The sequence below is a fragment of the Patagioenas fasciata genome, chromosome 3 (assembly GCF_037038585.1).
Source record: "Patagioenas fasciata isolate bPatFas1 chromosome 3, bPatFas1.hap1, whole genome shotgun sequence".
Taxonomy (NCBI): Eukaryota; Metazoa; Chordata; class Aves; order Columbiformes; family Columbidae; genus Patagioenas; species Patagioenas fasciata.
In genome coordinates, this window is record NC_092522.1 from 119,362,965 (window position 1) to 119,386,369 (window position 23,405).

At 43.2% G+C, this 23,405-nt stretch overlaps 1 protein-coding gene and 1 long non-coding RNA gene across 4 annotated transcripts in view; one reads left to right on the top strand and one right to left on the bottom strand.

The window, feature by feature from the left end:
- Positions 1-2,520: 2,520 nt before the first annotated feature.
- LOC139827651 (uncharacterized) lies at positions 2,521-16,908 on the bottom strand. Of its 2 annotated transcripts, none has more exons than XR_011738557.1 (6): positions 16,711-16,908; positions 15,343-15,479; positions 10,560-10,664; positions 10,020-10,085; positions 6,455-6,517; positions 2,521-3,936 (listed from the first exon to the last, which is right to left on the bottom strand). It is a non-coding gene; the product is annotated as an uncharacterized lncRNA (long non-coding RNA). The 2 variants fall into 2 exon arrangements; XR_011738556.1 differs by lacking the exon at positions 16,711-16,908 and adding an exon at positions 16,336-16,428.
- RCAN2 (regulator of calcineurin 2) overlaps positions 16,442-23,405 on the top strand; it is a 95,899-nt gene continuing 88,935 nt past the window's right edge. The window contains exon 1 of one of the 2 annotated variants that reach the window (XM_065833988.2): positions 16,442-16,547. The gene's annotated coding sequence lies outside the window, so the exon portion shown is untranslated. Of the gene's footprint in view, positions 16,548-16,692; positions 16,831-23,405 lie in introns of those variants that run through there. The other variant, XM_065833989.2, reaches the window with a different exon arrangement.

Here is a 23,405-nt window from a genome sequence, read left to right on the forward strand (position 1 = left end):
TTTTTCAGACTTGGTGTGATCTTGTACCTGCTGAGAACTACATTTTTCTTCCTTCCACATCCCACAAGAACAGCATGTGGGCAGTGTATGGAATGGAAAACACATTCCCCCCTCCACAGAGGAGCAAACGCAGGCAGGCACTCTGCACAATGTCCTGCCCAATACCTCCTTGCACAAGACTTTATAGGGGGTGTTTAGGGGAGGAACCAAAGGTGCAGAAAGGGAAGGATCAAGGTGGGTTGGGGAGGAACAAATGTGGAAAAAAAAGAGTGATAAGGGGTTTTAAACTAAAGGAAGGGAGATTCAGGGTAGACATGAGGAAGAAATTGTTTATACTGAGGGTGGTGAAACACTGTCCCAGGTTGCCCAGAGAGGTGGTGGATGCCCCATCCCTGGAGACATCCCAGGCCAGGCTGGATGGGGCTCTGAGCAACCTGATCTGGGTGAAGATGTCCCTGCTCATGGCAGGGGTTGGACTGGATGAGCTTTGGAGGTCCCTTCCAACCCAAACTATTCTCTGATTCTATGATAAAAGAGGTGGGTTGCATGTAAAGATCCTGCTGAGTAGTGTGTTAGTCTGGTGAGTTAGTGTTAATCTACTTAGGTAGTGAGGTACCTGGATTTTTTGGCTGCTGGAGAGCCCACAGAGTCTGGGGATTGACCAAGACTCACTTATACGTGTGTGGACAAGCGTGTGGCTCTGGGCAGGAGGCAGCTGGGGAGAGTGAGGATTCGGGACTAGCTACTAGAGGAATACATCTTGTATATGTGTGTTTTTATACATATTTTGCACTCACAGACCTTCACCCTGATCTGCCAGAGAGGGGAGCAGGATGAGGCTGTTGGTGCCACTCGTGAGTGCTGAGTGTTTCTGTCTGTGTTGGCCAGTGGGGCCATCAATGTACATACATGTACGTACATGCTGTATGTCCGTGTTTGTGCAGAAGCCAGCTGGGAGTCCACACACAGCCTTGCTGCAGGCTGGACCCAGGCCCGTAGAGCTGTGGCAACCTCACCTCTGTCAGGCTCCCAGATTTAGCAACTCCCTAGCAAGCAAGAATAGGTCATAAAAATATTTATTCCGAGAGGCGGGACCTATTTTTATTAAAGTGCAGGATTCTGGTAGAAAAGAAGTACCTGGTTTTGACAGGCCGAGAGACAAAAAACAAGCAGGTGAAGGAAGATGGGCTGGATGCTGTGACTGCCCTGTGGCAGATGACAGCTCTGGGCGCCCGCCAAACTTTCCTAGGTAGGAAAAAGAAGGGAGAGGGATTAATGAAGCAACATGGTAGTCAATGAGAGACCTAAATGGGGTCTACCTGGAAATAATTCAGAAGCTTCTGGGCGAAGGCAAGAAAGCATTTTCAGAGTGAGACAGGGTTAGATGGGTATTAAAAGGTCATCACGATACCCTACTCAGGAGTGGATTAACGGTATCTAAATTATTCTTCTTCAAGGGCTTTTAAATACGGCAGTGCTGAATTTCCGTGGGGGATTTGTCCTCTAGCCTGACTCTCCCTACTGTTAGAAAGCTTTTTTACCTATCAGTACCAGGAGTTAGAATGAAATTTTATTCACACCACTACCACAAGGGTGGGTGAAGCAGGAGATTTTTAAGCCCACAGATTATAAATAATAATGTATTTTGGCCTTTGTATTTTTACTTCCTGTATGAAGTATGGATGTTAAAGGGAACGCAGTGGGGCATCTCTCAAAAAGTCTTAGAAAATGCAATTGTTCCTCCTCCGCGCAGGCCATAAGCCAGAGCTATCTGAGCAAAACCGCAGTTTGGGCTGACCAGGACTATTATGTTAGTGTTCAGTTATATTGGGATAAGTTCCATGTCTAAGCCAGGCAAACAAATGGTAGGAGTCTTCTTAACTAGGAAGATGAAATCTAGAGTTATGAGAAATGAGCAATAAAACTCTTTTAAATTCAATTTCCTTTAATTTTTTTTTTTTTTTTAATTTGATTGTATATTAAAGAAGGGTTTCAGAAAAAAAGAAAACCAAAACCAAACTATGGGAACTGTTACACTGCAGCCAAATCTTGCTTGATACTTTTGAGGAAAAGTAGAAACACTTCCATTGAAATAATAGATTTCCTGTGGAAATATATTTGACAGAAAACTCATCAAAACGCTTTGAGTTAAAATTGTTGACCTGCTGCAAGTGAATCTTCTCCAGTCAGCAGGGTTTAAAGATAAGTCTTATCAGCAGCCACCTCCCAGAATAAGCACAACTTCTTTTATGTCTTCCCTCTAATGAGCCTCACTGAAGGCCCCTCTCATCTGTACTTAGCAGTCAAGTATTTCAAGTGGTCCCTTTCTTTACACTACCAACAGTATTCTGTATCTTCTCTGTGCTGCTGATTGTCGCGGAAACCAGAAGTTTAGGCTTAGCACTTACACCTCCTGAAAATAGACATCTAGGGACTAAAAGATACGGCTGTAGCCATTGAGAGGTTGGCTAAAAATAATGCATTCCTTTCAAAAAGAAATTAATTTTTAAGGCCCCAGCTCTGCGCTGTGCCTGCGCACTGTGCCAAACAAAACCCGACTTAAGCACGTGTTTTGCTTTGAGCAAACGCTTAGGATGGATTTGCGGAATAAGAAAGGATTTCAGTTTAAGCACACGCTTAAGTGCTTTGCTGAACCAGGGTCCAAATGGCTAACATGTAGTTTACAGCTGGTCTTGGCATCTGTGTTGTAATTTTAAAGATATCCAAGGGTTAGTGGAAATACTGAGGTAGCTTTGCTCGTTTTAGGTGAAACTGGCAAACGTTAAGGGCTTTTAGGAGAAATATTTTTTTAAACCAGTCACATTTATAGCATAAACCAATAGGTTTTATTGGCAGCGAACATCTTTCCCAGTTATTTGGTACATTCTAAACGTGTGGCTCATCATGTGGCAAAGAATATTTCCTCTCTACCAGTACGCGGTGGAAGGGGAATTAGACACAAGAAAGGCATTCAAAAAGTAGCAAGTGTTTAATTGAAACAACCAAGGAGAAGCTTTCATCGTGTGGCCATCCTGAATGACATTAGACATGCAACTGATTGGCAGGGCATTATTTTTTTTTTAACTTTGATCATAAAATTACTAGGGAAGGCTTAATGGAGTTATAAATATCTTGTTTCCATGAGAGTCCTGGGAAGATAATTATAGCACTGAAGTCTTTACAAAGATAGAGCATTTATAAAATATTATCTGAGGGCTCCAATGGATAAACGCAGGGAATTCTGTGCTCTATTCCCAGCTCTCCTATTGACTCACTGTGCTCTTTGGGTAAATCACTTCATCCCTCAGTGACTCAGTTTCCTCATCTATACATTGAGGTAATAATGATAATTACCCACTGCTGCATGGTCTAGAAGGTGTCCAAGCTATAAGTGTTGCTCACACTGCTCGGAGCAGTCAAAGCTACTCATTGCTAGTGATGGATGTCTGTAAGAATTGGGATAAGCATGTCTTTTCCTGAATTGGGGCTGTCAGATTTGTGTTACTGGTAAATTATGTTATTTGTACAGTCACAGTCACAATATTCAAAAGAAATATTTTAAATCTCTTATCTCACACTTTTTAAGTTGGCATCCAAGGGAATGGCAGAAAGATGTGCCAGGGGAGGTTCAGGTTGGACATGAGGAAAAGGTTCTTCACCCAGAGGGTGCTGGACACTGGAACAGGCTCCCCAGGGAGGTGTCACAGCCCCAAGCCTGACAGTGTTCAAGAAGAGACTGGACAGGGTCCTCAGACACACGATGTGAACTGTGGGGTTGTCCTGTGCAGAGACAGGAGTTGGACTCCATGATCCTTGTGGGTCCTTCCAACTCAGGCATTCCTGAGATGCTGATGAAACAGCTCTATACCAGACTCCTCAGAAATACTTCGTTGGAATTTATTTTTGCTTGGAATTTGAAGACTACGGACAAGTTTCCTGTTGAGAAAAAAATACAATGTCCTTTCATAAAGCCGACCACTATGTAGGAGTATGATATAAAAGGCTGTCTAGCAGCTACCTGTGAGATAGGAACTACACCTATACTCTGATTTTCCTAAGTTGTATCAGGCTTTTTACTCGTGTCCTGCTTTTACTGCATTAGAATTTCGATACATCATCTTTCTCAAGTACCAAACAGAGTATTGGAGTAACAAGAACTGAAAGAGTTTAATGTACAAGCCTAGTGCAACTATTACTGTTAAGTCTTTGTAGCTTTGAAAAAGACAAGTGAGTAGAGGAGCTATGAGCAAACAACTGGGCCTGAGCTCCTGTGGGATACCATACTTGAAAGGGATAACACAGGTTTTGGATATAAAACCTTCTGTGCTATACAGGAGATACTACAGCTCCCATCGACAGCACTGTGACCACCCTGGCTGTGATTCCAAAAGGCTGCTGATAAATTTGAGAGAGCTCAGAGCTGAATCAGGAAGTTGATGAAAACGTTGCTAAACCTGCCAAGTCAATCTGGGCGGCTGCAGGAAGGGAATGCTCAGAAGTGGCTGGAGAACAGGCTGAGGAAACCGAAGTTCAATAACAATGTGCCTTGGGAGCTTGCTGTAGCTTTCTGCAGCAGATTGAAGTGAAAACGAGCAGATTCCCACCTGAATTGAGGTAAAATGCGGATGAGGAAATGGTTTACCCAGGACTGGAGGAAAGCTGATGTCACCCTAGTCTTCAAAAAGGGCAAGAAGGAAGACCCGGGTAATTATAGACCCGTCAGCCTCACCTCCATCCCTGGGAAAGTAATGGAATGACTTATCCTTGGTGCCATCTCAAGGCGTATCAGGGATAAGAGGGTCATTAGGGGCAGTCAACGTGGCTTCACCAAGGGGAAGTCGTGCTTGACCAACCTCATTGACTTTTATGAAGATATAACGAGGTGGATAGATGATGGCAGGGCGGTGGATGTGGTCTACCTTGACTTCAGTAAAGCATTTGACACAGTCTCCCACAGCATTCTCATAGCTAAACTGAGGAAGTGTGGTCTGGACGATTGGGTAGTGAGGTGGACTGCGAACTGGCTGAAGGGAAGAAGCCAGAGAGTCGTGGTCAATGGGGCAGAGTCCGGTTGGAGGCCTGTATCTGGTGGAGTGACTCAAGGATTGGTGCTGGGGCCAGTACTGTTCAGTATATTCATCAGTGACTTGGATGAGGGACTACAGTGTAGTATCAGCAAGTTTGCTGATGACACCAAGCTGGGAGGAGTGGCTGACACGCCAGAGGCTGTGCTGCCATCCAGAGACCTGGACAGGCTGGAGAGTTGGGCGGGGAAAAATTTAATGAAATGTAACAAGGGCAAATGTAGAGTATTGCATCTGGGCAGGAACAACCCCAGGTTCCAGTATAAGCTGGGGAATGACCTATTAGAGAGCAGTGTAGGGGAGAGGGACCTGGGGGTCCATTTTTCCATTTTTCTGAAAAAGAAGCTTTTGATCTGATGTGTGTGTGTGTGCACTCCTGGAGTGGAGAGAGAAGGGAAAGGCAACCTGAGTACTTTTCAGGAATCTGCAAAATGTAAATCAGAAAAGTCTGAAGACCTGGATTCTCTATAGAGGCATTCCACTTACGTAAAGCAACTTTTAGGTAGTCTACAAAGGCAGAAAACACCTTTTCTGAGGGTATGATACTGATCACCAAAGGCAGAATTTAGAAGACATCAGCTTAGGCAATCACAGCTGGGCAGAGAAGCCAAAGGCTAAGGAGGATTGTGTTTACAAAGTGTCGTCAGGGAATGGCAAGATTTGGCATTCACTTTTCTCTGGATCTGTCCTCAGAGATTTCTGTGAACATCTGACCCAAACAAGAGCCAAGTGAGGCTCTATGGATTTTCAGACTCCCCTATACTAGCTGTGGGGTGTTGCGCTGGTAAAACATGCTCCAAGCTGAATATAGGGCTCCGTCACTCTGTCTCATGCCAAAGGTCTCGGTTGTAGCTGGGCTTGACTCTTGAATTAAACACAAAAGTTTCAGCGGGTTCATAGTGTTGGTTTTTGTTAGTGCTGACACAGACCCAGAGGCAATTTCAAGGCCTTTTGTCCAGCCTTTATTCTGCAGACTGTCATTGCTCGGAAAGCATTAAATGTGTCCTTCTGCTTACTTGCTACCAAAAGAAAATCAAGCGCTTTCCAGTATCATGCCGTGGCTGCCCGAGTGTGATTCCCAGGTTAAAATGAACAGTTAAGCAGTGCAAGCTACTTGAGGAGATCTACTCTTTAAGTAATTCATTATAGCTGAAGATACTGCCTTTGATGTACTGCTTCTATCCAAATCTTGGTATTGTCATTGACTATTTTAAGGTTGTATATACAACTGGAATAATACAGAGATAAAAAAAGGACGATCACAAGGGTGTTTTGGGGCATTAAACCTGAGGTTTGAAGTTTCTTTTCCTGAAAAAATAAACCAAAGAATGTTTTGGTGTCTGAAAAGCTGGCAGCTGGTCTTTGCTTACCATGAACTGAAATCAGGCACCACTTTGTTAAAAGCCAGTGTCATCACGATGATCTGGTTGTTCCTTAAAATAACAAAAAGAGCCGAATCAGCAGGAGGTGGTTATATTGTGTCTTTTATGTATTAGAATCACAGAATCATTTCAGTTGGAAGAGACCCTCAGGATCATTGAGTCCAAACATAACCGAACCAGATCAATCAACCAGGTTGATCAACATATTCAGCCTTGCTAAATTTCTTTTACAGACTTTGGCCTTGCAGTCTGGTTCACAGGTTTTGTGGACACTCAGAGAAGATCTGCACCCCGATATCTTCAGAACTTGCACAGAATGATGAGTTTTACAGTTTGCACGTGTCAGTATATGGGTCTGTAGGATGAAATTGGGTAATGAGTTCTTTACATACCCACAAGCCGGAACAAATCCAAGTGACAGAACACACCGAAAGCTGCGATCGTGAAAGCATCTGCCCTGAGCTACCACACCTGCCAGCATTGATCTGCACGTGACAAGAGACATTTATCCCTCCACATGGAGACATCCCAGCACTGGCCTCTTTGTGCGGGGGTCGAAGGTGGAAGCTGAGCGAAGGGTGGGAGCTGCGGCTGTCCCACTTTCTGGACTCTGAGCACAGAATCATATTGGTTGGAAATGACTTTTAAGATCATCAAGTCCAACCCTTACCTAGCACTGCCAAGTCAACCACTAAACCATGTCCCTAAGAACCTCATCTATGTGTCTTTTAAACCCCTCCAGGGATGGTGACTCCCTGGATGGTGACATCCCTGGGGACCCTGTTCCAATGCCTGACAACCCTTTTTGTGAATAATTTTTTCCTAATATCCAATCTAAACCTCCCCGATACAATTTGAGGCCATTTCCTCTCATCCTATCCCTTGTTTCATGGGAGAAGAGACCGACCCTCACTCTAGTAGTCCCCCCCTGTCACATTGCTTGCTCTGAATCTAACACACTTCCTCCAGATTCTAGTTACAAACACTTGTTATAGTCTGACCTATCTGTCGCACCTCCCTGGCCTGTTTATTCAGCAGGTCAGACAACTGAAACTGATGTTGTAGCTCAGTTTTTCTTTCCCTGCCTGTAAAATCCAGGAAAAGAGAGAAAATAATATTTTGAATCCAGGCAGAGCAGTGTCAAAATTGTTCATGCTCTTGCCCATGTTGGTGATTGTATCTCACATCCAGCTATGCCACTGGATGTCTTGATGGGCTGGTTGTCTGAACATGACGTTTCTTGCACAGCCTCTTTCTGTGAACAGATTTACATAATGAATTCTCAGCAGAGCTGGCTTCTTGCAGAGGCAGCACTGGAGCAGCCCAAGGGCAGAATCTAGACCTGAGGCCCTGTTTTTCTCTCCTTCCCTTTTAACTTCCCTTTACTATTCCTGGGAACTTCACTAATGCTCTTTTTCCTTCTTTCCAGCTCAACTGTAAGCCCAGCTTTCTCTTTTCTTCAGGATTTACAGACATCCAGGCTGCTAAATAGCTGAAAAACTTCAAGTTGGAGTGCAACACTGCAAGGCTAAGCCTGGCAGATGAGTGTCTTGGTAGCATGTAATGCCTGGATGGACCTGCTGTCTCTTTTGGAGCTCTGTGGCACAGCTGGGAGGTCGGGAAGATGGGGGAGAGACTTCCCTCTGGCTGATGTGGAAGAAGGAGCAGTGTAGGGAAAAGAGACCTGGGGGTCCTGGGGGACAGCAGGATGACCATGAGCCAGCACTGGGCCCTTGTGGCCAGGGAGGCCAATGGCATCCTGGGGGATATTAGAAGGGGGGTGGTTAGTAGGTCAGAGAGGTTCTCCTTCCCCTCTACTCTGCCCTGGTGAGACCACACCTGGAATATTGTATCCAGTTCTGGGCCCCTCAGTTCAAGAAGGACAGGGAACTGCTGGAGAGAGTCCAGCGCAGGACAACAAAGATGATTAAGGGAGTGGAGCATCTCCCTTATGAGGAAAGGCTGAGGGAGCTGGGTCTCTTTAGTTTGGAGAAGAGGAGACTGAGGGGTGACCTCATTAATGTTTATAAATATGTAAAGAGTGAGTGTCATGAGGATGGAGCCAGGCTCTTCTCGGTGACAACCAACGATAAGACAAGGGGTAATGGGTATAAACTGGAACACAGAAGGTTCCATTTAAATTTGAGAAGAAACTTCTTCACAGTGAGGGTGACAGACACTGGACCAGGCTGCCCAGGGGTCTTGTGGAGTCTCCTGCTCTGGAGACATTCAAACCCACCTGGACACCTTCCTGTGTAACCTCATCTGGGTGTTCCCGCTCTGGCAGGGGGATTGGACTGGATGATCTTTTGAGGTCCCTTCCAATCCCTAACATTCTGTGATTCGGTGTGATTCTCTGAAGGACGCTCTTCAGAGGCTGCTTTGCCGCAATGACTCGTGTCATGGGGGCTGTGACTGCCCAAGAATATCTGCATCATGAAGACTGTTTCCATTTTGCCATCTTCAGCGTTCACCCTGCACAAGGGCTGGCCGTGCTCAGGCACTGGCACCATCTAGAGGCCACCTGCCAGTTGTGGATGTATTTCTAGATCAGTGCCATAATGTATAAAAATAATTTTATATATATATACACATTAACATAATCTGTCTAAACAAAACATGTCTTGGTAAAAGTGATGAAAAAAGCAGTGTGTGTAAGTCTACATCTAGGCCCAATTCAGGCACAAAAATATAAATATCATCTCAGCCATTACTTATCAGCTTGAGCTGCTTATTTTCTATTAACTAAATGTGTATGTGGTGACTAGTAACTCATAATTTGCATGCCTCTGCTTCCAATGATATTCCAATCATACCTTCAACAGCCACCCAAAAGTGTCAGAATAATGAATGAAGATTTCAGAAAGAAAAGAAAACCACAAAAAGCCTTAAGAGTATGGATCACACTCTAAGAGAATGAAACACATAAATATTTTTATGATCCCTCAATATAAACAAAACTTAATCTGACCTTTTTTAAAACCTTTCTGTGACAATATCTGTAATTACAGATAAAGATTAATAGAAGGCAAAGAAAGCTAGTATAGTGGACTTCTCCATCAAACCTGCCTAGCGCTCCTTCAGAACCAGGGCTCCTAAATTCTACTTCTCAGCAATTAATAAACAATAATTACCACACAATTCACTTCATAAGAGTAAATTGTGTCTTGCAGTTGATTACATTCTGTGGCCTTCTAATTAGCACATGTAAAAATAGTATTTGTAGTACCTTTGTTTTCTTAGTTGTTTACATTCCGAAGCAGATTAAATAATATATTCAGAAGCTTGGTCTGTATATAGATACCGAAATAAGCATTTTGATTTTTCGGAGCACCTACAACTCTCAGAGTTGCACAGTGCTTCTGAAAATCAGGCCATTTATTTAGGTGTCTATATTTAGGTACATGAGTTTGAAGCGTTTGGCTTGAGGTCACATAGCTATGGCTCAATGTATTTATTTTTATTTCCATTTGGGTCACAATGGGCAAGTCACTTCTGATAATTCTCATCACAAATCTAAGAAATAGCAAGAGAGGTGGTAAGAATTACTTACTAAATACCATTATGATGCTTGGCACTTCCTCAAATATACGAAGTTTCCTTTCTGGAGAATTTCAGTCTAAAAAAAAAAGATAGAAATCGATGCATCAGAAAGGTAAGACAGTATATTTAGAAACGGAATTTATGTTCTGGTTAAACTGTGCTTATTTCCTGGATTTTATTTGTCTGGCATCATTGTCATTCCCTCTATAACTGTATGTTCATTTTGACAAGCCAGATGTTTTAGCTTCATTAATTTTGTTCGGGTAAATCCTAGAAACCAAGTGCTTCTACTTGTTAACACATGGCAGCAAAACACAGTTTATTCTTGAGGAATTTGAGCTGACATTATCAGTCACGCTGTTGAATTGTGACTATACCTCCAAGACTGCTTTTGAATTTGCCTGATAGCCTGTGCTGGCCTCGACCTTAATGAACCAGTTACGAAATAAACGGTCTTAAGACTCTGCAGAGAGATCATTGGGAAAAGGTCATCAGGAGGAAAAGACAATCTTTAAAATAAAGGAGGAAATAAGTTTAGTTAACATCCTACCTCTGCTGTTTGCTGTCCCTCTAGTTCACAACCTGAGGTGCTTGTAGCTTTTGCAGCAATCGGTGATTCACACAGCACTGGCTTCAGTTTGCGTAGGGACGACACCTGAGAAGAAACAGGCAGCCCGTAGGTGAAAACAATAATCTTAAATACCTCATGTATTTCAACAAAATGAAAACCTCCTCCGCTTTCAGCATCCTCATTCAAATGGGAGAATTTAAATCTTTGCATAACATTTCAGATTTGAGAGAGCTGTACTTGTACTTTAAGGATGTTATTTGTTATAGAACAAAAAGCTGATTGTTTGTTTTTCCTTTCTTGAAATGGAGATTGTTTTAAAAGTCAATGAAACCCATTTTTCCCCTTGATCTATCATGCATCTAGGCTAAAAAAAAAAATCTCTTGGTTAAAAATATTGCTTAACCAGAAATTGGGACGTGGCATTTTTGTTGTCTTCAAAACTGAAGGTTAGCTGGAAGATAATAAAACTCTATTTTGTGGGACTTTATGTTAGATATGGAATTTTTGCAATGTCAAATCAAAAAGACTTTCTTTCAGGCACCTCTCACTCCCAGAAGTGGTTGGAAAATGTGAAGACTCTTTGTTCCTGTTCTCATTGCCTTAAAAGACATGAGCCTCCCATCTGACCTCTGTCTGCCCCTGAAGATGCTCCAAAACACCGTGGATATACCAGGGATGGGGTCTAGGGAGCAACAGACCCAACTGCAGGGGATGTCCCATGGCAAGGCTGGGAGCTCAGGGTTTCCCGAAGCAGTGCCACAGATTCTCCCATCTTGCCTAAGCCCCACACATCAGATTAGGAAAGAACCTGCGTCACAGTATCCCAGACGGGTTGGGGTTGGAAGGGACCTCTGGAGATCATCCAGTCCAACACACCTGCTGTAGCAGGTTCACCAGAGCAGATCACACAGGAATGTGTCCAGGTGGGTCTGAATGTCTCCAGAGAAGGAGACTCCACAGCCTCTCTGGGCAGCCTGGGCCAGGGCTCTGGCACCTCAAAGGAAAGAAGTTCCTCCTCATGCTCAGGTGGAACCTCCTGTGCTTCAGTCTGTGGAACATGCAGTTCTGAGGTGCCCAGTTGCGGCATGTGCTTCTCCGCATCTCCAAATCCTCAACAAAGGAAAGAGCCCCAGTCCAGGATCAACCTGCTCATTGAGCGCCACGTGCTAGAGAATCACAGAATGTCAGGGATTGGAAGGGACTTCAAAAGCTTATCCAGTCCAATCCCCCTGCTGGAGCAGGAACACCCAGATGAGGTTACACAGGAAGGTGTCCAGGTGGGTTTTGAATGTCTCCAGAGAAGGAGACTCCATACCCACCCTGGGTGGCCTGGTCCAGTGCACTGTCACCCTCACTGTGAAGAAGTTTCTTCTCATATTTAAGTGGAACCTCCTGTGTTCCAGTTTGCACCCATACAGAATCACAAAAGAGTACTACAGGCACTGACATTTTACAGCAAGTGAAGGGTAATCTCCTTTTCTGCAGCAACTTTTCATTTGTGCAGTTGTTATTCTTGTACCCAGAACTGTGCAAAGTGCTCTGCAGGAAAAAAAAAAAAAAAAAGATAAAAAAAAAAGAGAGAGAAATGGCCTTTGCTTTGCACATTTCTATTTAAACATCTGCAATATGTTGTATCTAAACTGCTTTGCAGTTGCTATACACATACAGGATGGAACTTAGAAGGTGTCAAGGCAACGTTGCCTCAGTGTACTGAGTGACAGGGTGATAAAGCAGCAGATGAAATTCAGCGGTGATAAGTGCAAAGTAATGTACACGGGGAAAAAAAATAGCCCTAGCCGTACATACAGAGGCACTGGTTCAAGACATCGCTTTTGCTGTGGGAGATCTGGAAATTGAAGTGGAAAGCTCTCTGAAAATGTTAATGTGGGGCTAGGAAATGGTCAAAAAGGGGAATTGAATGTTAAGGATGAGTAACTCCACCCGTAGATGACAAAGGGACCCCTACAGTCATACGATTCTCTTGCTCATATGCTCAGAGTTCTTTGAGTCCCTCAGCCATAAGCTCTTGCCTGTTCTAGATCCAGCAAAATTGAATAGTCACTTTAGCAGAATCAAATTTTGAAAGAAAGTAGTGTTTTCCAGCAAAATTAAAAAAGATAGAATTGATGGTGATAAAGTTTCACACTGGAAATAGAGAAAACCACATCAGCTTGAAAAAGGGATAGCTGAAGGGAAATCCAATTAAAGTCTGGAAAATAATGACAGTGAGATGGTCAAAAAAGAAATCTAATTTACTGCCTCTGTCACAAAGGAACACTTAATAAAACAATCAGGAAGAAGACTTGAATTTTTTTCTACACAGTGAAGAATTATCATGACATGGCACATTGTAGAAAGCAAAACCACAAATGGGCTCAAAAAGAATTAAGACAAACACTAGAGAACAGCACCTCTGGTAGCTATTAAGAATAGTAACTTCGATACAACCCTGAGTTCTGGAAGTCTTTACCTTACTAGTTGTTGGAAAATTATCTGGTAAATAGGAGAAGAATTCATCATCTGTTTTTACACTAGTTTACTTTTACTAAGCATCCACTTTTGGCTGCTGGAGACAAGATATAGAGCTACATGGATCCAACATTCTAAAAAAGCAAAAGAAACAATCAAGTGTATCCTAAAGGTGATAGAATCAACATTAATTTCACTTGCTTTATCCACTCGAATCTTTAGACTCCGCCATTTGCAAAAATCCTAATCTATTTCTGGCCAAAGAATTTGGGATTATCCCAGTGAAGAAATGTTGACTTCTTGAGAATCTACAGATTGTTGAGACGATACTTATTTCTTCCAAAAGGAGAAAACTTCATCACCAAAGCTCCCGCAAGGGCTGCAGGAGTGAGTCAGTGTTTGTATTTTGAAGATCAGAAATCAGCACAACACAGGGGGCCAAAATCTTTTGGTTACAGCACTTTATTTGTGTTGAAATTCACCATGGTTGCTTCAGTACATTTGAGAGGCCACTTTTGTTTACAGATTAAATCTGTAGATAAGGAGCAGGTGTGGACTGAAGATAATGAGCAGCTCAGGATCTGGATGAGATGGGCTGAGCCTGTGCTCTGAGATATCAGTAACAAAACTCCCACTTGGTTCTGGGGGAGTGGGACTAAAGTGTGGCTGGCAAATCTTGCAAGTAGCAGCTGTTTTATCACCTCCTTTGGTATCCTTTCCAGAATTTCAGCTTCCTCCAGGTTTTGGCACTCAATGAGTACTTGGGTTGTGGGAAGATGCCCACAGAATTTAGGAAGCCCAGGGCGCCTGTTCGGGTTGTATGGCCTGAATAGCGCTAGGGCCTGAGGGGGTAAACAGTGAGACCCCAAGAAGGGGGTTCTCTCAATTGCTCTGACTCTCTTACTTTTGCATCACTGCTTTTCTGTGTCTAAATAATATATTTAAGCTTTACTAATACAAATCTGTAATGCTTACAACAGGGGATGTTAAAAAACCTGCAATTGTTGCCATTCTCATTATTTTTTGAAGGGCATTTTAATGGCAAACAGTGGAATTTCCCCTTTGTCTTACCAATAATATCAGGGTGAATATAAAAGCCAAAGTACTGACTTAGCTATTCCCGATTTTTCCTGAACATGAATTAACATCCTTTCATAACTGTACACTTTACTACAAGGAAAGCAAACGCTCGAGCAACTTCATCACAATGAAAATATTCTTGCCAATATGAAAAAGAATAAAACTTGAGACTGGATACTGTGAACAAGACACATTTAAGAGGTATGGGTATAAGCAGACACAAGGAAATTGTATAACATAAAATGTGAGACGGAAAAAGCTCTTCCTACTCAGAATATTAAAATAAGACATCATGCAAAGGGAATGCATGTAAACGGAAACAAAGGAAGATATCCTACCAGGCTTAATTCTTAAAATAAAAACTAAACCAACAAGCGTATAATTTGATTTAAAACCTGATTAGTTTATACTGTGACGTCTTTGGTTCCATAGCTTGCTTTCTCTTCTGCATAGTGCCTAAAGCAATAAGATCATGGTCAGGGATTCATATTTTAGGCACAAGGATAAAACAACAAGAAATAATAATTACTACTATCAGTTACCTATTATACATTAAAAATTAAAAATAGAACCAGAGGAGAAAGACCGGAAGGTGTCTAAAGAAGTTATGCACCAAGGCTTAAGTCAGTCCTTAGTTAATGGGACCAGGAAGAAACTCTTCTGTTGCAAGTCCAACAATCTACAATGCATTGCTCTTATTTGCGGGGATGAGGTGGGATACGCTATTGATCTCATTCATTACAACGGTTTTTTAATGCTATTATTGGAAAGCACTGCTATAGATGGCATACATCTTTTGAACTAATGGAGAATTATTCCTTCCATGGATTTTTATAGGGTCTTTAATAATTATATGGGAGTCTTCTAGTTCTCCATTATATTCTATAGATTTTCAAAACCATTTCTACAGAAACCTATTTACATTTCTGTATCACCCTATTGATTAAATCCCTCTGTATTACATTCCAAAGCAAAGACACCACAGAAAATCAGCATTAGCCTCTGATGCTTAGCAGTCTCAGACGTACAGCTGGAAGAGAGAAAATAGCCCTTCCTTTAATAAAGCATGCCTTCGGGGCACCCGAATGCTTTCTCTTCTTTTTAAAATCATGACCATGATCGGCCATTTTCCACTGTAACCGTGACATTTTCTAAGAGTCCTACAGATGCACCTTCTGGTCTTGTCTGTAATGGGGAGTTACACCTTATTCACCTGTTATTCTGAAGAAGAGATGAACGACAGCTGGATCAGTTCTAGGTGGAGCTCATGCCAAGAGCCAGTTTGCTTCTCAGTGGTCAAAAGTGGGAATGGTTGTTGGAAGCTCCATCCCCCAGAGGCATTTAGGCACCCTACAAAGTCACCATAGATGGCATAAGGAGGTTTGTCACTAAAACCGTGGTGAGGTGTGCTGGCATTGTGTGGGCATCCATCCCACCTGTTCTTTCTGCATTCTACCCCACATCTCCTTATACTATCCCATCCCATTCCATCCCATCCCATCCCATCCTACATATCCCTACCCCATCCCAGAATCACAGAATGGTTGGGGTTGGAAGGGACCTCTGGAGATCATCCAGTCCAACCCACCTGCTAAAGCAGGTTCACCAGAGCAGATCGCACAGGAACGTGTCCAGGTGGGTTTGAATGTCTCCAGAGAAGGAGACTCCACAGCCTCTCTGGGCAGCCTGGTCCAGGGCTCTGGCACCTCACAGAAAAGAAGTTTCTCCTCATACTCGGATGGAACCTCCTGTGTTTCAGTCTGTGCCCATTGCCCCTCATCCTGTCGTTGGCCACCACTGAACAGAGTCTGGTGCATCCTTTTGGCACCCACCCTTGAGATATTTATAAACATTGATGAGATCCCCTCTCAGCTTCTCTTCTCCAGGCTGAACAGACCCAGCTCTCCCAGTCTTTCCTCATAAGAAAGATGCTCCAGACCCCTCATCATCTTCATAGTCCCTCCAGTAATTCCTCGTCCTTCTTAAACTGGGGAGCCCAGAACTGGACATAGAACTCCAGATGCGGTCTCACCAGGGCAGAGTGGAGATGCGGGGAGCAATGTGATACCCCCTCCCGGCTCACCTGTCTCCTCAGCCTCTCACCCCCTCCCGCCATCGCCGCCCCCTCCGGTAACCGAGACCCGACACGAAGCGGTGGGAGGTGAGGGGGCGTGGCCAGAGGCTGGAGGGGGTGGGGCCATCTTACTCTTCGCATTCTTATTGGTGGCTCCCGCTTGCTCGTTTAGGTGGGAAGGTTTGCTGATTGGGTTGTGGTGTCCTCTCATCCCTCCCGCCTTGTCCTCCACCTTCGCCTCAGCGGCGCGGGGCGTTCGCGGCGGAGCCGGAGGCGCGGTGCTCGGGGCTCGGCGGCGGCAGGGGAGGAGGGCGGGGAGGCGAAGGACGAGCGGGCCGCAGCAGGTAAGGGCAGAGCCGCTGCCTCGGGGCGGGCGGGAGGACGGTCCTTCCTCAGCGAGGCCGCCCGGTTGCAGCCCTGCCCCGCCGACCTGACGCCGTGCTCCCGCCGTGGCGGGGTTATGTAACCGCCCCGCGGTCCTGCCCCCGCCCCGGGCCCCGCTCTTACCTCGGAGCTCCTGTCACCGGTGGCGAGCCTGGGGCGCCCCCGCGGACGCTCGCCCTCGGGCCTGGGGTCGTGCCCGCAGTGCCGCCTCGCTCGGGCGGCCGGAAGAGCCGGGGGGCGGAGGTGAGGCCATGCGGGCAGGGAGGGGGTCGAGATTGTTCGTCCCCTGAGCAGGAGTAGAGGGGAGCTGGGTGAGATGAGGGGCTGTCCCGGCATGTGGGAAGGAGATGGAGGAGGCGGGAAGCGCCGGGTGTCGGCTCGGAGCAGGTGGGGTTTTGCAGGGATGCGAACCCGTCTCGGACACTTGCACAACTTAGGGCTGGTGTGCAGAATGCAGTGGAGCTCCGTGTGCAGAGGGAGATCTGTCTGGTGACCGGTGATAGAACCCGAGGGAATGGCAGGAAGATGTGCCAGGGGAGGTTCAGGTTGGACATGAGGAAAAGGTTCTTCACCCAGAGGGTGCTGGAGCACTGGAACAGGCTCCCCAGGGAGGTGTCACGGCCCCAAGCCTGACAGTGTTCAAGAAGAGACTGGACAACGTCCTCAGACACACGATGTGAACTGTGGGGTTGTCCTGTGCAGGGACAGGAGTTGGACTCCATGATCCTTGTGGGTCCCTTCCAATTCAGGACATTCACAGAGTGGTTGGGGTTGGAAGGGACCTCTGGAGATCATCCAGTCCAACCCGCCTACTAAAGCAGGTTCACCAGAGCAGATCGCACAGGAATGTGTCCAGGTGGGTTTGAATGTCTCCAGAGAAGGAGACTCCACAACCTCTCTGGGCAGCCTGTTCCCGGGTTCTGGCACCTCAAAGTAAAGAAGTTCTTCCTCATATTTACGTGGAACCTGCAGTCTCTGCCTGTTGCCCTTCATCTTATCGTTGGGCACCACTGAAAAGAGTCTGGGATTCTGATTCTGTGAGATTCTTCTTGGGCTGCTTTAAAGTTAGCTGTAGAATCCCCACACCAGTGGGATTTGATGCTTATATAACAGGTAGCTCACCAAAGTTGTTGGTTGTATTTTCCCCCCCACCTCTCCAAGATTCTTTTGTATCTCTTTATAATATTTTTGGTCCCTTTACTGCTTGATTTAGGCATTTAATCTAGTTTTCTAAAAGGAGAATGTGTAGTAGTTTTATGCAGCTGAAATAAATCGTACGGATGAGAATCAGAGTTTAATCCAGGGTTACGCTTTACTCGAACTTCTGTGTTAGGCTTTCAAGTTCTACACTCACAAATTGGCTTGATCTTTGTGTTGTTTACCTAGTTAGAGTGGTTGCTTTGTGGAAAAGGAAGATGTTTTTTCTATGAAAATACATAATTATTGGAAAGAAACTTTACTGCATTTATTCTTACAAGAAAACTAAATTATATGGTTGCACACCATTTCTGAACAGATGAAAGTCTGAGTTCTGTGAGAATATAAAACATTCAGAAAAACTACGAATGCATCACAGTAAACAAGGACAAGATTTTATGTAGGTTATCAACTTCGTTAACTAGTAACTGGTAGTCTTATTTTTTTAACAACAGGAACTATCCCATTCTCCTTAAACTTCTGAGAAGTAGTTGTCAGCTATGTGATCCAGTTTATCTGTCCTTTTCCAAGTGTTGCAGTGTATTCAGATTCAGTAGCTTGGTTTGTCATTGTTTGTGTTGAAAATGTTAGTCATTGCCTTGGTGTCCTTAATGCTTTTTAAGTTACTAATTACTTGTACATGCCAGCAGAAAATCCTGTTCAAGAAGACTTCGAAATTTTTTCCTTGTCATCTAGGTGTCTTGAGTATCTCCTAGGAGTTAAACACTATGAACACCTCCCGTTGCATGTAATCTCACCTCGTGTTTTGGTTTTTTTTCCTCCCAGCAGAGACAGGGAAAGAAGGTCTTGGTAAGAATTGGGGTGGATTTGTGCTTTTTATGTTACAGGCTAGAAGGCTATGAAATGAGTGTTCCACTGACCCACGTGTGAGGTGACAGATTTGGCTGCAGGCCAGCGACGTGGTGATACAGTGTGTGCCTTATAAAACAGGCTGGCTTTAAATAGAGTAGCATAGAGGCCAAGTGAAGGTAATTGGAAAGCTCGTTCTCATTTCTTTAAATTTGGGGACGGTTTTTTGTTCTTTGAATACCTTAATGTCACCATGATAAATTTAGTGGTTGATTATTCAAAGCCCAACTTCTTGACCTTAAGGACAGCACATAAAATCTTCATGCCTGGCACTGATTGCTCAAAGTATCATCTTCTGATTGTGGAATGGGGCTGGAGTTTTGGCTTAGGAGGGTTGAGCACCAGTGTCTGCTGGCTTTTTTCTCCCAGGGCTGGAGGTACAAATTGCTTATCCATCCACTGCCAACTGAGTTCCTTTACATCCGTGGCGGGGGGGGGGCACGGTTGAGCTTCCTGAGCAATAAGCAGGTCTCGAACAACTCGAGCTGGCCAGCCCCGCTTCAGATGAATGAAAGTGAATAGTCCTTTTTGGTCGTTAAAAGCTTCCAAAAATAGTTGCAAAGTCTCAGCTAAATTTAATACGGCTAGAATGGCAATGGGAAGGATTAGAACATTTGGGATTTGCACCAGTTAACATTAAAAAAAAAAAAAAAATCCTCTTCCTCATATGCCACTTCTGTAAGAGGAATAGTAGAGACTGACACTGTTTTTGTGTGGTGCTAACCAAATTGGAGTGAAAATATGAGTGGACTTCACTGCATTTGTAGTTTTTATTACTGTGAGGGGAATAGTCATTGCCCAGGTCCTGTTCTGCTCTTTCTAATTAAGTAAAATGTCTCAATTTAAGTCCAGGGAAGCTTTCCAGAGTGAAAAACTAGCACCATATAAAAATAATGCTCATCTCCAGTGTTTGTTTTGCAGAATGGAATGAAATTTCAGGAGTTTACTGCTATGTGAACTTTCCTGTTATACTACTGTGTTCTGCCAAAGTCTTCAGTGTGGGTCCAGTTGCCTTGAGCAGGAGTTGCATCCTTAGGTTAACCCTCCAGAAGTAGGTGACTCTGCTTTTGTTAAATCAGTGACTATTTTAAGTGAAAATTGGTTATTTCACTAAAGTCTCACTTAGTGGATTTGAATGATGGTAAAACTTGCCCCCCTCCCCCCTTTTTTTTTCCCTTAATGGGAGAAGAGGTGGAATTTCTATGCTTTCTCTGAACCCTTCTAGAAAAACAACTGCAACTTTCCTTGCTTATTTTTTTTTTCCCCCTTAAATTTTCTTAATTCCTGTAGATTACAGTTTCCAGGTTTGCACTCAGGACTCAATACTTCTAGTTTATAGTGCTTATATTTAAAGCTTCTATTTGTAACATTTTGTTTGCTTTATTCTATTTTTAGCCATGTTGTTTGTCATGGCAAGCAGTGTTTAATAAAAAAAAAAAGTAAAGTTTCCTAGCAATTTCAAGAGATATGTGCCTGTTTCTTGGTGTCCCTCAGGAACTCTCTTTAAAAACTCTTTAGACAGGAAAATGGTCACCAAGGAAATGCCTTATTAGTTTCCATAAAAACAGTGGGTAAATCTGTATGTGCTTTGTGATGTCCAAGGTATTGATCCATTCTGACACTTTATGTGTTCAAGTTGTCTTCATTCAGCAAAATTTCAGCTGAAGCTCTTTGTTCTGTAGGGGTCTAACTTTATAACAAGACGTATATCTTTCAATTGTAGACTGAAAAAGCAATACTTTTTGATAACACTTTTTCAAACAGAAACTTCAGTAAGCTATTTTTATTTGCTAATGAATATAATTTTCTGCTGGTCCCTGTTAATTTGAATTAGAGATGTACAATGTCTAAAAATAGTGAGGCCGCAGAATTAATACTTATCTCCCATATGGAATCTCTACAGAGCTGTCGGTTACAGAATCTACAGGGCTGAAAACTGACATGACCTAATCTGTTCCAGTGTGAAAGGCTTTTGCTTCCTGTTTGGAACTATCACAAATTACAACCTCTTGCACCATTTGACTGCAGGAGGTGAAGTTTGAAATCACTTTTGTCATCGTGTAGTGATGCAAAACGTGGATATGAATTACACAAAAGAAGTGACAAGGAGATTCCATGTAGGGTCTGGAGGGGTGGTGACTGTGATGGTTTTCCAAGGGTTAATAGTACCACACTCTTGTGGTACTCAGTTCTGTGTAATGTATTTTCTCACTTGAAAGTTTAGGGTCAAAACACTACACCAAATTTAGAATAAGACAGGAATACAGATTGCAAAATGGGTGAACTTTAAATAAATGGGATAAATGGAGGTGGCAAGGAATCGGCGTTAGCTGGAGGTTACGCAAACTTGGTCTCAGGTTTGTTTTTGTTGCAGTATCTCAGCCTTATAAAGGGAGAAATCTTACTACAGGGTCCCCCTTAAGGTCTTGATGAGTGAATTTAGCATCAATATTGATGCTGGATGATGCCGTAGTGTTACTGTATTATTTTATGGCGTTGCCCCTTTTGAAATTCTCTAGAACAACTTTTGGTATCTGAAGTATTTGAGAAGTTTCCTGATTTGGGGAGGGAGAAGTAAATGCACAAGTTGGTTTGAACTCATTACATCTTAAGGGTAAACCATACTCATATTTTTATGTGGATATCTTTCTGTATTTTTTTGATAATATAAAAAGGACCATAAGAGGGGGGAAGCTAACTTATTTTTTCAGAAGCTGTGGAAAGAAGCTTTAGTATAAATGTGATCCAGTGATTGTATTATGGTCACACAAAAAATTATGTTTAATTATGTTTGTTTTATATGGCAACTTAGTTCTTGGATTTTACATAATTTGGAATTAATTGTTTTAAGAGATTTGAAATGTGAATTCTTTTGTTTTAAATTAGTAGAAGGATTGTAAAGAGAACGTTTTTTGACAGAGAACTGTCTGAAGTGGCTAATTAAATTTAAAGACACTACAAAACACCACCACCAAAACAAGTGAGCCTTAAGGTGTTTGGTCATAATAAAGGATACATACTTATGGTGCATCTTACATATATTTAGCACTATAAATAATGCAGAGAAAGGTAATGCCAGCTCATGACTGGCTGGAAATAACATCTGGTACAGTAACTTATTATGAAGCCCCTGCAGAGCTGTGACGATTCAGACTACAATTTCATGAATGCTTTAAATAAATTAATTGTTGGAAAGTACAACTCTAACTTTTGCTGTTGCTTGTCCGTTCCCAAAAAGCTTTGCCCACTTTTTCTGGTTGCTGCAAACATTTATGCACCCATGGGTCAGTCATCTACCTAAAGGAGTTAAACCCAAGGTTTTTTTTCCTTAGGCCTGGTGTTTTCCTTTAACTGAATCGGTTTGTGCAGATGTGCCACGAGTTGGAGCAGGAGACGCTTTCTCCATGACAAAAGATAGCGGGGGCCTGTCTGTGTAGGAGGTGACTGGTGTTGGAAGTGAGGAGCTGAGGTACAGGTCCTAGCAAGTGATAGGATGAGCAAGTTCTACCGGGGAAGGTTTGGACTGGATGTTGGGAAACCTTTCTTCATGGAGAGGATTGTGAAGCACTAGAACAGGCTGCCCAAGGAAGTGGTGGAGTCACCATCCCTGGAGGGATTTAAAAGATGAAGTTCTTAGGGACACGGTTTAGTGCCAGTGTTAGGTTATGGTTGGACTTGATCTTAAGGGTCTCTTCCAACCAAAATGATTCTATGACAGATATATTGTATCTTTTGGCAGAAGTGCCAGTTTGTCAAGTCAGAGCCTGAACTTATGGCCCGAGGGTCTGAAGTGTGCTAACAAATGATGTCGATTTGATTGTCCCCTCTGATTATCATTGAACTCAGGCTCACAGGCAGTTTATTTCTCTTGGGGAGTGTATATGCCTTTTATTACTAAGACTTTAATTTTAATTGTGGTGATGTGCTTAATATAGTGTAGTACATGGCCCTTGTTTCATAAAATTTACTGTACAGTAGTTATTCCATACAGATATTCTTAACTGTGCGATTAAATTGAGCAGAGGATTTAATAATCAAGGTATTGTAAGTTGATTTGCTAGCGTAGGGAGGACTGATTGGAATTCTGGTTATATCTTAAGTGTAGAAGAGGCATGACCATGTATTCGCACCCACCTATGAGTCTTGAAAAAGAGATGGTCGAAAGGCATGCAAGGCAGTGACTTCCTGAAGACAGAGCAAAACTACTGCCATGTAATGTAAGAGTATATATTAATTTCTAATCTCAGATGGAACGTTGAAGCCTATATATTGTAGCATTCCCTGCTATAGTGTATGCTCCTTATTGCCAGCTACGATGGTTAAAAATTTGAACTTCATTGTTCTAACTTAAAATCCTTTTCTGTTTTGCTGCTTGTCATAGTGGTTTTGCCTAATTCTTATATTAAACAGTTCATTTCTTACCTAGTACTTTATAATATGGTTCTCCCAGGAGAGAAAAAAATAAGCAAACAACAGTTTAGTGAAGAAAACTGTAGACTTTTCTGGCTTCTCTTGATATATCAACATTCTTTGCCTCTGTGCACACCCTAACGGCTTTGTTGTGCATTGGGTAAGAGGACGTGTGAAATTTGTTAGCTGCCATGAAGTTATCGTTAACATTACTATCATACTTTACAGTGAAGTTGAAGGTTATTTCGTAGACTAAAAAGTACATCTTAAGAAGTCAGCTAATATAATTAGAGATGTGTATGGAAAACCAGTCGGTGTACTGTATCACCTCTCTGCTCTAC